The sequence below is a fragment of the Phacochoerus africanus genome, chromosome 11 (assembly GCF_016906955.1).
Source record: "Phacochoerus africanus isolate WHEZ1 chromosome 11, ROS_Pafr_v1, whole genome shotgun sequence".
NCBI lineage: Eukaryota > Metazoa > Chordata > Mammalia > Artiodactyla > Suidae > Phacochoerus > Phacochoerus africanus.
In genome coordinates, this window is record NC_062554.1 from 62041338 (window position 1) to 62055817 (window position 14480).

The window sequence follows — 14480 nt, forward strand, 5'->3', positions numbered from 1 at the left end:
GCAATATTGTACCTCTCTGATGCTGCTTCTACAGATATATTTCATCTTCTGACTCTTTTCTTCTTTCCAGTTCCCAGGCCAGGAACTATATCTAAGCAACATCAGTGACAAAGCTGAATCCCTAAGTGCTAGGCCACCAGGCAGCCTTTAAGCACCCTTGTGACTACATTGAGTCCATTGGGGAATCCAAAATAATTTCTTTAATTTATAGTCAGCTGATTAGCAACCTTAACTCTATATGTAATGTTAATTTGTTGATTCATCTTTGGATTAATTTAATTAATCCCAAGATTCTATGGGACATGGACTTTTTTTTTTTTTTTAAGTGGGTGGGATGTGGAGTTGTTATTCTTCCTACAACAAGGGAAAACTCTAAAGGCCTAGAACTATAGCCCCAATTCTACTTGTACTTCCTCATTTTTTAGAACTTTAAAAAATATATATTTATATGTATATATGTACACACATACATATGTAAAAAAATCTGGGAAAGAAAAGGAAAAGTCAAAGATTAAGGCTTTGGCATATTATTACTTATGGCTTCTAAAGAATTTCTATCAGAAATATAGAATGTATTTCTCACAGATACAAAGGCTGGAAGTCAGAAATCGTTGTGCCAGCATGCTTAGGTTCTGGTGAGAACCCTCTTGTCTGACTTCTCCTTTCATCCTGATGTTGTAGAAAGAGAGAGGAAGGAAGTGCTTATGACCCTTATAAGGGCACTAATCATATTTCATTATATGAGCTCTAACTTTATAAGTTAGTCTAACTATAACTTTTTCCCAAAAGGCCTCACCTCCTAATACTATTACAATGAAGGTTAGGGTTTCAGCAAATTAATTATGGGGGAACACAAACATTAATTCCATAACAAAGAATGATTTTATTTATATATTTAAGTGGTAGAGCATTTGGCTCGAGAAGCGAATTAAGGAGTAGCCCTGAAAAACATGGAATTTATGTAAGATGATCTCAGCTTTCTTATTTCACAGTCTGCCCTCAGACATAGCTAACCCTGTCTAATTTCTAAAAAAGCTAGGCAATCAAAAACTTGTAATTCTTAACTTATAGATATCTTTAGATCACTAGCATCAAACTTAAAACTAACTCCACAAACTACATTGTTTAAGCTAGAGTTTGGCATAATAGATTTCTAGTCTAGGAATCAGGAGAACTGATTCAAATATTAACCTTTTGTGTAATTTTTGGCAAACCTGGTAATGTTTCTTGACTTTAATCCCCTCATCTCTACAATGAAGAAAATTACCTAAATGATCTCTAAAATAGCTTTTAGTCCTAAAATGCTATAATAGTAATATCAAGTGTATTTTGAGTTACTTTTTCTCTGTATTTTTTCACATTACTTCATTTAATCTTCACAACAAGGCTGTGAGTCAAGCATTGGTATTATCCTTAATTTTTCAGATAAGAAGAATCTGAGTCTTTGAAAAGTTAAATAAGCCACCAAGAACACATAGCTAAAAAAGTCAGACTTCAGATTCATAGCTGCCTTACTCTAGACCCTGAGTTCTTATCCACGGCCAAACTATCTCTTTGGCTTAATAGCTAAGGATAAGGAACAATAATTTCTGAATATGCCTTAATGAGAGGATTTCTTCTGCAAGAGAATGGTAAAAAGAGCAGTAGGGAACAAGCTATAATCAGAGCAGGGGAAATTCTGCTCCTTTCCTATTTCTGTACATGTGAATATGCCCAGCTTACACTTTTACTATCTTGGAGTTCTTTTCATACTCAAGGTAATAAAGAAGAGGAGTGTTTTTCCTAAAATACTTAACTGGCATCTCCATATTTCTAACCATATCTGTCATCTCTAATGCTGGATCTGAACATGAGAGTATATGATGAAACTGTGGCAAAGAGAAGACTCCTCATTAAACAAAAAACTATCTTTTGTCTGTGATGCAACCATTTTGAGTCTAATTCATGTGATAAAAATCACTGTGAATACAGGCATACTATTCCTAATTTTACTTTTTAGACAATTTAGTGGAAGACGTCTTTCTAGTATATTGAGATATGCATGGAATAATTGATGAAATATGAACTTACTTGGGTATATTTCTCTTTGCATGTAAAAGATGATAGTTACTAATCTTGTTAAAAACAGTAGGTAGAAAATCTGCTTCTATTCCTTTGTCAATATTATTATTATGCAAGAGTGAGATATTATATTGTAAATAATTATTCTTCTTCCTATTGTCTTTCCTAAGGAAAGACATCCAAAGGGCTTCAGAAAAGTCTGTCTAGTAGTTTACTTATAGCTTCCTCTTTTTAAAAAACAAAAATGCTCATCTGCACTAATGACTACATTCATGTATATATTGACCACACCCATGGCATGCAGAAATTCCTGGGGCATGGATCGAACCCAAGCCATAGCAGTGACAATGCTAAATCCTTAACCACTAGGCTACCAGGGAACTCCAGTGACTATATGATTTTTTAAGTATTCGGGCTGGCATTTTACTGTTCTGTCAGTCTTTTAAGTGATTTTATTGATCATATTACTTTTATAGAAGCACCAAAAATAGTCAACCCCATATTTTACAAAACAAAAATATCAGTAAAGACAAATGATTAATAGTGTTTCCAAAAGGAAAAATTAAGCTGTGCCTCAATAATTATATTTCTAGGGCTTTCCCATTGTGGCTAAGCAGTAACAAACCCAACTAGTATCCATGAAGACCTGGATTTGATCCCTGGCCTCAATCATTGGGTTAAATATCTGGTGTTAATGCAAGCTGTGCTATAGTTCACAGTCACAGCTTGGATCCTGCATTGCTGTGGCATAGGCCAGCAGCTGCATCTCCATTTTGACCCCTGACCTGGAAATCTCTGTATGCTGCAGGTGCAGCCCTGAAAAGCAAAAAAAAAAAAAAAAAAAAGAGATTATTATTTCTATATTTTCAATTACAAACAGCAACATTAATGTTATCTTTTTGACATTGTCACATATAGCAAAATTGAATGACATATTCTATTTATTTAGACATTTTTATTTTTCTCTTTCTTCCTTTGTCTCAGACTCTATCAAACCACATTTTTCCCCAAAAATATAATTCTGAGGATTGGAAATCATAAGCCTTCCTAATTTTTGAAAATAAATCTGATCTTTCTTGACCTTTAGAGTATCCCACCTCAATCATTCTGTATGTTCATCAGTACATTAAAGGTCACACTGGAGTCTTTGAGGAAGAATATAGTGTTTTAGTTATTTTTCTAGTAAAAGTTTTATATATGTACCTATTAGCTAATCATAGCTATAAAATAATAACTAACCATTATTACACATTGTGTATATACTTTGGCATTGATTCTGACAACTAATTTAAGCAGTTAGATCTATATAAGTACTGTGTAATAATGGTTAGTTATTATTTCTTAACTATGAAATGAAAAAGTGGGACTGGCATTTTGACACTTTTTTATGGTTTAATTCACTTTTGGGCGTTGGTTTAGTCTATATAATTAGGCTCTAGATTGAATTTAAAAATACTATTTGTCCTATATTAGGACACATTCTTTACTCTGCATGAAGGGTGCCTCTTTTCCCATGATAGTCATGCTAAAAAGTTAATTACTTAGTTTGGGGTTCAAAATTTAAAGGCCCTAATCTGGCTCATGTCAATAGTTTTAATATGGCAGACGTCTATTAATTTCACACACAAAAAAGGAACTTCTATGAAGTACAAAAAGTAGCTGTGTTATTAGCCAAAAATAATGTTTATAAGTAACACCAAGTTTTAAAAAATCTTTTTTTTTTCTTTTGAGGGCTGCACCAGCAGCATATAGAGGTTCCCAGGCTAGGGGTTGAATCGGAGCTGTAGCTGTTGGCCTATGCCACAGCCACAGCAATGCAGGATCTAAGCCACATCTGTGACCTATGCTACAGCTCACAGCAATGCCAGATCCTCGACCCACTGAGCAAGGCCAGGATCAAACCCTCATCCTCATCCATACCAGTTGGATTAATTTCCACTGCACCACAATGGGAACACCCATGTTTTAATAAATATTCACATTTTCTAGATCACCTAAAGTGAAAATCAGTTACTAAGATAATTGAGCATAATCTAAAGTAAAAGGAAAACCAACTCACATATTCCTTTTCCTTTCTTCACTAAAAATGATATTATTACAGGTGAATGGGAGGTAAATGTTTATTTTGCAAATAACAAAGGATAAAGGACCTTTTGAATTTTTTTTAGATGTTAACATTTTAAGTAAAAAAGGTGAAGTAGAAAAGTAATTTTTAAATATTTATTGGCAATAGAACCAATTTAAGTGAAATATGATTTAAAAATCCAAAATAGAACATAAAAAAATATAGTGTGTTGAGTGATGCTGTAGCATTTAAGTAAATCTTAAGGTTAGTGTGTTTATGAGTTTTCTAACATATTTTTATGCATATTCACATGTGAATTTTTCTGAAAGACTTTTTTTTTTAATACTCTTATTAGATTTTCAAAGTGGCCCATACCCATAATTTAAAAAATCACTTCTGGTTGATTAAATAAATTAATGACCAAATAAAATATATGAGGAGACTGAAGTTCATATTACTCTTCTGCCACTCATTAGTTTATGACCATAGATAAGTCACATGAATAATCTTACCCTCTGTTTCTTCCTGAATTGTAAAAAAAAAGCAATTAGGTCTATATTATTTCCAAAAATTTTACTCTAAATCTGGAAAGGAAAAGGGAGTTTAGTGGTAAAGTAGTGAAGTTTAAGTCTTTAGTTAATATTATAATATTATTAATTTCTTAGTTATGACAAATATACCAAGGTTATACAGAATGTTAGCACTAGGGAAAACTGAGTAAAGAGTATAGGAGAACTCATTGTACTATCTTCGCAACACTTCTGTAAATCTAAAATTATTCCAAAATAAAATGTTTATTTTAAAAAAATTATGACAGTTTTAATATCTAGTGAGGATGAGAATTTTCAACCTAGATAATGTTAATTCTATATGCTATTAAAGACCTATTCCATGTTTTTGAGCCTGAAACAATATGATCAAAGGAAACCTTATTTGGAGACAATGTTCCGCATGGAGAGAACAGAAAACTAGAGGAAATATGACTATTAAAAGGCAACATTATTCTTCCAAATCTGAACTAGGACTGAAGTTATGAGCATATGAAGAAAACATATAAGATATGAATATCTTTAGAAAAATATTTATAGGGCTATGGCTAAAAATAACATAGCCATTCTATGTGTTGTGTGGTCAACACTTAGCATTGGAACTGGAAATCCATTTTTACTTACTTTTAAAAACAATAATGCATTATGAACTTATATTTTTCTTTCAAAATATTTATTTAAAGATTTAGCATGTAATCAAATTTTTCTAAATCAATTTCTCCCTTTTCCTCATTTATGCACATTGTTCTTTAAAGTAATTGGCCAAATTTTATATTTTGTTATATCTGATTATTTGAATATGGGTTGTTATATTAAGTAAACAGATATGTTTCAATTTCCATCAATACAAAACAGTCTACCTTCAAAAAAATAAAAGATTTTGATTTTTATTATGAGAATACATTTTAAAATGTAGTAAAATAGGATATGTTTGGAGAAGTCATATTTAAACTAGGAAATTGAAATTTGTCTTAATTAGGACTTAGTCTTTTATCAGTCAGTTCCCTTCACTGTTCTTTTGTGTGTAATACTTAGTGTACTATGAGAAATCTCTCTCTAAATGCTATACTCAATAATTCTTTTCATGGTCCTGAATAAAGTGCAAAGATTCTCATGCATTAGTCACCCATTACTAAATCAAAACTGTCCATAATCAGCTTTTGTGATGCTGGCCAAAGAGATCTTCCTTGGGACTCTTTCAAATTTGTAAGTCAAAACCTAAAGTATTTGATCATGTTTCTTTACATGACCCTCTATGGGAGTAGGTATATAAATTCTCAACTTCCACTAAATGTTAGACTCATAAATAATCTTTGGAATAAATCAGATCAAAGTCTTTCTTTTTCCACAAGGAAATTGAGAACCAGAGAACTAATGTGACTTAACCAATGTCATTAGCTAATTTGCTCCTATGTCACTTGTATGGAGTAGGGAACGGTGGGGGATGAAAATATAAGAGATCAGATATAGGGTTTACCTACCAACCTCTTCTCCTGTCTCATCCCATTCATCAATCACTATGTTAACCAACATAGATATTTCCCTTTCTTCATATGATGAAGATCATGGATCTAAATTTATCTGAAAAGCTAGAGGGGCACAATTTGTCCCTGTTGGAATGGCAGGTTTTGCAGCAATCACTGCATATTGATTAGATAAGTTGAAGATCAGGGGAGATACTAAAATTTCTGTTCACCTGTTTCACATGTGCACGGCAGCCCAAAGCTTTGTTGTGAGAGCATGACTCTTGATATGGACTACTCCATATATGAGGAATTCCAGGCAAAACCTAAATCTTACAAGAGATGATGTCTTGGTATTGTTGGTAGTGCTTGCTTTAGCTAGTCTTGTCATATTGAGATTATATATTTGCATCAAAAATAAATTGTTTGAATGGCTCAAAAAATAACATGGTAATTTGAAACAGTTTCCTTTCTTATGAGCCTGATTTGCCTGGTCATGAAATTACTGGTGACTAGTTCACTAATTAGATCATTCAAGTGAGTCAAATAGTCACAAAAGAAACATGTTGCTTTTAAAGCACAAGGCAACTGTAAAATGTCCACCTTCTTAAGGTCTCCTCATGAATTTAGTTCTAAAGAAGTCAACAAGCCAATCATGAAATATTCCCAGTTGCTGCAGAATATCACATACTTTAGATGTTGTATAGGAATCTTATTTGCCTTGTGGCCTTCAGTATTTAGGGATGGTTGGCTCTTGAAGAACTCTTTTAGAACAGTGTGTGGAATATAATATTATAAGTCTCATCACCACAGACAATGTGTGTATGTTTAACCAAACCTGAAATGCTGATAACAGCACTGCTTAGAAGTAGTTATTTATTTCAGAATCATACTTGTAAATACAAGAATAACTTAATTATTAATCTCAGTTTTGTTCTTTTGTTATTGCAGAGTTAGGTTTTGCTGCTGCTATTTTAGAAAAAAAAATTAATTGTCATCTTGAAATAGAAATGTATATTTTCAGTGTGAATGCAGAGATAAATGAAAAACACTTTTTAAATGTGTGCAGGAGGTTCATTTTCTAAGAATCACAAATGTCAGATTATACTGGAAGTGCTTAATGATTATAAGCAAGCTAGATTGGTCAGGAATTATATGCAAAGTTTGGTATACTACGGAATGCTGTATTGCATTTGTGAAATTTTCTTGTCTAACCTGAATTTATAAATTCCATGGTGATAACATGATAAATGTAGTACTATTAAAAAAAGTGAACACATTTTTTTTTTAATGAAGAAAAAAAAACAGGAGAAAGAATAGGAGGAGGAGGAAAAGTTTAAATTTGAAGAAAAAAAAGAGAAGTTTGGTTTTTGTTTTCTGGCTCCTAAATATTTTCTTCAAGCTGATTTGCCTTCTTTGGGACTGAACTCTGTATGTTCTCCTTACAATGTGTCTAGGTTAATTCTGCTTCTGATTGGTTCAGGAGTATATAAAATAGAGAACATATAACTCTTAAAAATTGCTTCTGCTTCTAATTTTTTAATAATGAAATCAAATGTGAATTTTTTTGTTTGTTTCCACTCTACCTCTTGTCTTTTATAGAGAAAGACTAGTGTGATGTTGGATTTATTTTTACAAAGTAATTTGGGTCAGAGGAGTAAAAAAATGTGAAGAAATTTTTTAGCTTTTTAGTATATAAAACCTTTATCTTTTCTAATCTCTCATTTGCTATCTCATTTAAAATTTTTACCTGTCAGACATTAAAAATTTTTAGTGAGTGTTTCAAATTGTTAACCCTCTTTGGTATTTAGTTGTCAAATGGGGTTTTTAGGCTGTTAAAGGTAAAAATTGACAATGTCCACAGAAACCAATGGTGCAGAATCATCTTTAGCTATTCAACAACTTAAAATTAGGAATTTAAGAAGCATTTATTTTTCCATCCAAATAGGAAACACATGCCAGAATGTGCACCCTCTAGCAAGCACTAGACACACAGACTATGGGGTTTATTTTGAGCATTGTTTTGCTATTGATACTCAAGGTGGTTGCAAAAAAAAATAAGCCAGAGTGTTGCAGAGAGCCTCTGTGTCCCTCTGCCTTATACTTTTCAGGGACATACAGGGAGACTTTTTTGAAAACTTACCCATTAACTTGAATTTTAGAACCCACAAGCTGATAATTCTATAAAATTGCAACAAAATCTGCAACTTAAAATGTTTGTAACCTCAATGCATACAAATTTGATGAGATCCATCTGTTTTATTTCACAGTGAACCATATTCTTACTTTCCTTATTTGGACAGAGTGTTATTTTAAAAGTATGAATTATTGAATTTCAAGAGATTTTAGGCTGACTCCATAACTGTAGTTTCATTGGGCCTATCTTCAAACTGTCCCAGATCAGTCAATCATAAAGCACAAATACAGAGAACTCCTTTTCTTCCACTCAGATGGAAAGAAGGTGAATAATAAAAAAAAGTGGGAACTACAAAACACTTAGAAAAACCATAAAAACTTTTTATCTTTTTTCGTTTTCTTTTCTCAGAACTGTCATATTTCTTCAGCTCTCAAAGACAACATCTAATGCCATTATAATACATTCTTTTTTTTTTTTTTTGCTATTTCTTGGGCTGCTCCTGCAGCATATGGAGGTTCCCAGGCTAGGGGTTGAATCGGAGCCATAGCCACGGGCCTACGCCAGAGCCACAGCAACGCGGGATCCGAGCCACATCTGCAACCTACGCCACAGCTCATGGCAACGCCGGATCGTTAACCCACTGAGCAAGGGCAGGGACCGAACCCGCAACCTCATGGTTCCTAGTCGGATTCGTTAGAATAGATTCTAAATGTATTCCTTAGCAAAAAAGATATCAGATAAATAATTACCAAACCAGATGATTAATCTATAAAATCCAATGTATAATTGAGAGAAATTCCAGAAGTTTAAGAAATAGAAAACAACACAGGTATTTTAAGAAGGAAGAAATTTAATAAAGTGAATGATATGCTTACAGAATCATGAAAGGGGAAAAGATGGCAGATTCTAAACTTGAGTATCTTGAAATTATGCCCATAAAGTATAGAACTGGCTAATTAGGCCTCTGAGGTCACCACTAGAACTATAATGGTCTAGGTCTAGAGCCATCGCCGCAGCCATACTAATCTTTGAACATAAAGAAGCTGAAATGTGGATGCCTAAATATGCATTCCAGAGATTAGGGGGTTGGAGGAAAAGTCACCAATACTGGGCCATTTTCTTGAGAGTGAAGAAACTAGAAACTGGAGCCTTCTGCAAAATTCAGTGTTAATGGTCAGTTGCCAAAGGGAAATGAAATCTACTTCAATTCTGATATTCAAATCTTGAGCATGTTAATCTTATTGTAGGAACCTAGTAATCACTCAGAAATGTAGTTGCAAGGAATTTTGAAAAATGTGCTTTCTGGAGCTCCTGTTGTGGCTCAGTGGGTTAAAGATCCAGCATTGCCATGAGCTGTGGTGTAGATCACAGATGCAGCTCAGATCTGGTGTTGCTGTGATGGTGGGTAGGCTAGCGGCTACAGCTTTGATTCGACCCCATCCCTGGAACCTCCATATGCCACAGGTGTGGCCCTGAAAGAAAGAGAGAAAGAGAGAAGGGAGGGAGGAAGGAAGGAAGGAAGGAAGGAAAGAGAAAGGAAGGAAGAAAGAAAGAAAGAAAGAAAAAGTGATAAAGAAAGAAAAATGTACTTTCTAGCTGGGTAGCCATGTGCTTATCTAAAACTATTATTTAGCATAGACTTGGGAGGAGCATGTAACTCTGGAAGTATATTATGGGTTTATTTTCCTTGAGATATTGAACCAAAATGTCTTTAAATTTGAGCAGATGAATATAGGGGATTAACTAAAAGTCGATATACTGAAAAGTCAGATTCCCAGTTCATTTCCTCCATTTAACTTTCCAAATTATGGAAGCCAGATGTAATGCCACATACATAATTCAAACATTGTTAACTGGACAAATTAGCCCAAGGGGAAAACAATAAATGTATTGGTAATTGGGAACCCTAATGAAATACTTAGGAAAGACCCACAATTTCACAAAATCTTGCCACACATAAAGCTTCCAATCATGTTATACTACTTCACAGTTAAATAGAAGAGACTTCTAGGGATATTAGTCATTTTTTGAATGCCTTTAACATTAAAGAGAAAGATTAAAATATGCAAGCAAACAACAAAACCAAAACAACAATAACAACACCTCAATGATCATTTGGAGGAAAGAGAGACAAAATAGAGAACAAAAGAAAACAAAAAGGATGATTAATATTACCACAGGTTTAAGATACCAAGTAAGAACAAAGCATATAAAAAAGAAACAACCTATAAGAAGAATGAGCTCTTGGAAATTAAAATCTAGTATCCAAAGTTTTGAATTCTACAAGAGAATTAGGAGATAATGCTGGAAGCAGTATTTCAGAAAGTAAAGTAGAAAAATGTACAAAGTAAATCAGAGATAAAAGGAAATTAATTGGAGGATTAATTTACCAAGTCCAATATCTAACTGGGCAGAAATCCAGAAAAAAATACAGACCAAAAATTTATCAGAACTAAAGAAATAACCAAAAAATTCACAGAAGTAAAATATATAACTTTCCATATCAAAAGATTCTACTAGGAGTTCCCATCGTGGCGCAGTGGTTAACGAATCCAACTAGGAACCATGAGGTTGCGGGTTCGGTCCCTGCCCTTGCTCAGTGGGTTAACGATCTGGCGTTGCCGTGAGCTGTGATGTAGGTTGCAGATGCGGCTCACATCCCGCGTTGCTGTGGCTCTGGCACAGGCCAGTGGCTAAAGCTCCGATTCGACCCCTAGCCTGGGAACCTCCATATACCGTGGGAGCAGCCCAAAGAAATAGCAAAAAAAAAACCAACAAAAAAAAAGATTCTACTAGTGGTGACTTTCACAAATAAAAATATACATTGTGGCACCATTATCATTAATATTCATTAAACTGGAGATAGATGATGGTGATGAGAGAAAAAGAACAAGAGACTGACAGATGAGAAAGTTCATATCCACTGTAATAGCACATGGAATGACATCAGATGCTTCCTTATACAAAAGTTTGCCTGTGCCAGTCCCAAACTCCCAATCTGTCCCTCCCTCCCACCATTCCCCTTTGGAATAATAAGCTTCATTTTGAAGTCTGTGAGTCTATTTCTGTTTTTAAGATTCCACATATAAGTAATATCATATGATATTTATCTTTGTCTAACTTACATCACTTAGTATTATCATCTCTAGGTCCATCTATGTTACTGCAAATGACATAAGTTCATTATTTTTTATGGCTGAGTAATATTCCATTGTATATATGTACCACATCTTTTTTTTGGGCTTTTTTTTAGGGCCACACCCACATCATATGGAGGTTCTCAGGCTAAGGGTCTAATTGAAGCTACAGCTGCTGGCCCACACCACAGCAACTCCAGATCCTAGCTGTGTCTGTGACCTACACCATAGCTCAAAAAAATGATGGATCCTAACCCACTGAGCAAGGCCAGTGGTTGAACCTGCAACCCAATGGTTTCTAGTTGTATTTGTTTCCACTGCACCACAATTGGAACTCCTATAGCACATCTTCTTTATCCATCCCTCTTTTGAAGAACATTTAGATTGTTTCCATGTATCAGCTATTGTAAATAGTGCTGCAATGAATACTGAAGTACATGTATCTTTTCAAAATATGATTTTCCTCTAATACATGCCCAAAAGTGAGATTGCTGGATCATAAATTAATTCTGTTTTCATTTTCACTATAGTATTTTCTGTAGTGGTCATACCAATTTAAATTCCCACCAAACAGTGTCGAAAGGTTCCCTTTTCCCTATACCCTCTCCAGCATTCATTTTGTTTGTAGAGTTTTCAGTGATGGCCATTCCGACCATGAGAGGTTATACCTCATTGTAGTTTTGATTTGCATTTCTCCAATTAGTGTCCCTTGGCATCTTTTCATGTGTTTTTTGACCGTCTGTCTGTCTTCTTTGGGAAATGTGTATTTAGATTTTCTGACTATTTTTTTGTTTGGGTTGTTTGTTATGATATAAAGCTTCATGAGCTGTTTGTATATTTTGGTTTCCTCTGTTGTGCAAAAGCTTTTAAGTTTAATTGTGTTTTTTGTATGTATTTGTTTCTACTTTCATTACTGTAAGAGGTGGATCTGAAAAGATATTGCTGCATTTTATGTCAGAGAGTGTTCTACCTATGTTTTCCTCTAGAAGTTTTGTAGTATGTAGGGTTAAACTATAGGTGTGAAGTCTATTTTGAGTTTATTTTTATGCATGATCTTAGAGAATGTTCTAAATTCGCCTTCTACATGTAGCTGTCCAGTTTTCCAGGAACCACTTATTGAAGAGACTGTATTCTCTTCATTGTATATTCTTGGATACTTTTCTTAAATTAACTGACCACAGGTGTGTTGGTTTATTTCTTGGCTATATATCCTGCTCCATTGAGCTATATTTCTGTTTCTGTGCTACTACCATATTGTTTTGATTGCTGTAGCTTTTTAGTATAGTCAGAAATTGGGAAGCCTGATTCTTCCAGCTCTATTTTTCTTTTTCAGTATTACTTTGGTTGTTTGGGATCTTTTGTGTTTCCATACAAATTTTAAAATATTTGATCTACTTCTGTGAAAACTGATATTGGTAATTTGATAAGGATTGCATTAAATCTGTAGATTCCTTTGAGTATTATAGTCACTTTGACAATATTAATTCTTCCAATCCAAGAACATAATGTATCTTTCCTTCTGTTTGTGTCATCTTTGATTGCATTCATCAGTATCATAGTGTTCAGGGTACAGAACTTTTGCCTACATATATAGGTTTATTCCTAAGAATGTTATTAGTTCTGTGAAATTATAAATAGGACTATTTCCCTAATTTCTCTCTCTGATACCTCATTGTAAGTGTAGAGAAATGCAAGAGATCTCTGTGCATTAATTTTGGATGGTGCAACTTCATGGAATTCACTGTTGAGTTGTAGTAGTTTTCTGGTAGTATTTTTATGATTTTTCTATGTATAATATCACATCATCTGAAAACAGTGACAGTTTTAAGTCCTCTTTTCCAATTTAAATTCAGTTTATTTCTTTGTCTTCTCTGATTGCCATTTCTAGGACTTACAAAATTATGTTTAATAAAAATGGCAAGACTTTTCTTAATCATAGAAGAAATATGCTCTGCTTTTCACCATTGAGTATGATGTTAGCTGTGGGTTTTTCATATGTTGCCCTTATTATGATGAAATAGGTTCCCTCTATGCCCATTTTCTAGAGGGTTTTTATCATAAGTAGGTTTCAAATTTTGTCAAAAGCTTTGCATCTACTGAGATGATCATATGATTTTTATTCTTCAATCTGTTAATGTGGTGAATCACACTGACTGATTTGAGGATACTGAAAAATCCTTGCATCCCTGGGATAAATCCCACTTGATCATGGTGTATGATCCTTTTAATGTATTGTTGAATTTGGTTTGTTAATATCTTGTTGAGGATTTTTGCATCATGTTCATAGTGATATTAGCCTTTAATTTTATTTTTTTGTCATATATTTGTCTGGTTTTGGTATCAGAGTGCTGGTGGGCTCATAGGATGAGTTGGGAATGTTCCTTCCTCTACATTTTTGTCAAAGTATTTCAGAAGGATAAGTTTTAGCTCTTCTCTGATTTTTTTTTGTCTTTTTGTCTTTTTGCTTTTCCTAGGGCCGCTCCCATGGCATATGGGGGTTCCCAGGCTAGGGGTCTAATCAGAGCTGTAGCCACCGGCCTATCCCAGAGCCATAGCAACTCGGGATCTGAGCTGCGTCTGCAACCTACACCACAGCTCACAGCAACACTGGATCCTTAACCCACTGACCAAGGCCAGGGATCAAACCCGCAACCTCATGATTCCTAGTCAGATTCGTTAACCACTGTGCCACAACAGGAACTCCTCGTCTCTGAAGGTTTGATAGAATATGCCTGTGAAGCTAACTGGATCTGGACTTCTGTCTGCTGGAAGTTTTTGAATCACAGTTTCAATTTCATATGTGATTGTTCTGTTCATATTTTCTATTTCTTCCTTGTTCAGTCTTTTGAGATTATACCTTTTTAAGAATTTTTCCATTTCTTCTAGCTTGTCCATTTTATTGACATACTGTTGCTTATAATAGTCTCCTAAAATACTTCATATTCCCATGGTGCCAGTTGTGATTTCTCCTTTTTTTATTTAGAAGTTTATTGATTTGAGCCCTCTTTGTTTTGTCTTCATGAGTTTATCAATAAAAATTTTATCAATTTAGCTGATTTTTTTCAAAGA

General features: G+C 34.1%; 1 protein-coding gene and 1 pseudogene across 1 annotated transcript in view; both read left to right on the forward strand.

Moving 5' to 3' along the window:
- Positions 1 to 14480, forward strand: part of GUCY1A2 (guanylate cyclase 1 soluble subunit alpha 2) — a 398753-nt gene that overhangs the window by 363018 nt on the left and 21255 nt on the right. The gene's annotated exons all lie outside the window — the stretch shown is intronic.
- LOC125111278 (HIG1 domain family member 1A, mitochondrial-like) lies at positions 6194 to 6483 on the forward strand (annotated as a pseudogene).